The sequence below is a fragment of the Cherax quadricarinatus genome, chromosome 5 (genome assembly GCF_038502225.1).
Source record: "Cherax quadricarinatus isolate ZL_2023a chromosome 5, ASM3850222v1, whole genome shotgun sequence".
NCBI classification, from domain to species: Eukaryota; Metazoa; Arthropoda; class Malacostraca; order Decapoda; family Parastacidae; genus Cherax; species Cherax quadricarinatus.
In genome coordinates this window covers 52,438,543-52,440,267 of record NC_091296.1, presented here as the reverse complement: position 1 = coordinate 52,440,267, position 1,725 = coordinate 52,438,543, and the positions used below count along the sequence as shown (strand labels likewise).

Genomic DNA, 1,725 nt, shown 5'->3' with positions numbered 1-1,725 from the left:
TGCCACTGGTACCTGTTTTGCCTCAGAGAATTTTCCCTCCTATCTGTTGCTGTCTTGCAATAATGCATAGCTTCTGGCGACGCACGAGAGTGCGAAGGATCTGGGGTTAGAGATTGCCATCCCCGTGTAGCTTGTTCCGCTTATCCTAGAGAATATTACCATTAGTATAATGAAAATAAACAAATCTTTTAAACAAACATCCTTTTTGCAATGTTATCGATTAAGCTGGATGGTGCCACGGTGTTGGTCTGGATGGTGCCACGGTGCTGGTCTGGATGGTGCCACGGTGCTGGTCTGGATGGTGCCACGGTGCTGGTCTGGATGGTGCCACGGTGCTTGTCTGGATGGTGCTGCGGTGCTCGTCTGGATGGTGCCGAGGTACTCGTCTGGATGGTGCCGAGGTACTCGTCTGGATGGTGCCGAGGTACTCGTCTGGATGGTGCCGAGGTACTCGTCTGGATGGTGTCGAGGTGCTGCTGGTCTGGATGGTGCTGCGGTGCTGCTGGTCTGGATGGTGCTGCGGTGCTGCTGGTCTGGATGGTGCTGCGGTGCTGCTGGTCTGGATGGTGCTGCTGGTCTGGATGGTGCTGCGGTGCTGCTGGTCTGGATGGTGCTGCGTTGTTGCTGGTCTGGATGGTGCTGCGGTGCTGCTGGTCTGGATGGTGCTGCGGTGCTGCTGGTCTGGATGGTGCTGCAGTGCTGCTGGTCTGGATGGTGCTGCGGTGCTGCTGGTCTGGATGGTGCTGCGGTGCTGCTGGTCTGGATGGTGCTGCGGTGCTGCTGGTCTGGATGGTGCTGCGGTGCTACTGGTCTGGATGGTGCTGCGGTGCTGCTGGTCTGGATGGTGCTGGTCTGGATGGTGCTGCGGTGCTGCTGGTCTGGATGGTGCTGCGGTGCTGCTGGTCTGGATGGTGCTGCAGTGCTGCTGGTCTGGATGGTGCTGCAGTGCTGCTGGTCTGGATGGTGCTGCGGTGCTGCTGGTCTGGATGGTGCTGCGGTGCTGCTGGTCTGGATGGTGCTGCGGTGCTGCTGGTCTGGATGGTGCTGCGGTGCTGCTGGTCTGGATGGTGCTGCAGTGCTGCTGGTCTGGATGGTGCTGCGGTGCTGCTGGTCTGGATGGTGCTGGTCTGGATGGTGCTGCGGTGCTGCTGGTCTGGATGGTGCTGCAGTGCTGCTGGTCTGGATGGTGCTGCGGTGCTGCTGGTCTGGATGGTGCTGCGGTGCTGCTGGTCTGGATGGTGCTGCGGTGCTGCTGGTCTGGATGGTGCTGCGGTGCTGCTGGTCTGGATGGTGCTGCGGTGCTGGTCTGGATGGTGCTGCGGTGCTCCTCTAAAACGAGTGCGATGCCTGGGAAATACAGGAGAGTAATTATGCACTTTTGATCGACTTCGAAGTTTTCCTACCCTTGCTGTCAGGCTTTTGGCTAAGCTTCCTTGTTGAGTACCTGTTAAACCAGGCTGTTATTGTTAGTGGCCTCCTGGGCCACGTAATCATCACAGCCTAAGTGATCTTGTGCTCGACAGAGGTAGTTATCCACCTTCCTCTCGAAGATTTTTTTTTTACATGTATCCCTGCAATATTTCTGATATCTGCTGGAAGCAAATTGAAGAGTTTTGGACTACGGATGTTGACACAGTATTCTCTTGTACTCCTGCTTTTTTATTGAATTTATTTACACCTTTTTTGTCATATTTTTCAGTGTTACTGTAGTATGTATAGATTTTC

At 55.2% G+C, this 1,725-nt stretch overlaps 1 protein-coding gene across 1 annotated transcript in view; it reads left to right on the top strand.

Annotated features, from left to right (window-relative positions):
- The window catches only part of LOC128685115 (uncharacterized), a 105,860-nt gene extending 105,137 nt beyond the window's left edge, over positions 1–723 (top strand). The window contains exon 5 of the transcript XR_011394209.1: positions 1–723. This exon is cut by the window's left edge and continues 525 nt beyond it. The gene's annotated coding sequence lies outside the window, so the exon portion shown is untranslated.
- Positions 724–1,725: the final 1,002 nt, after the last annotated feature.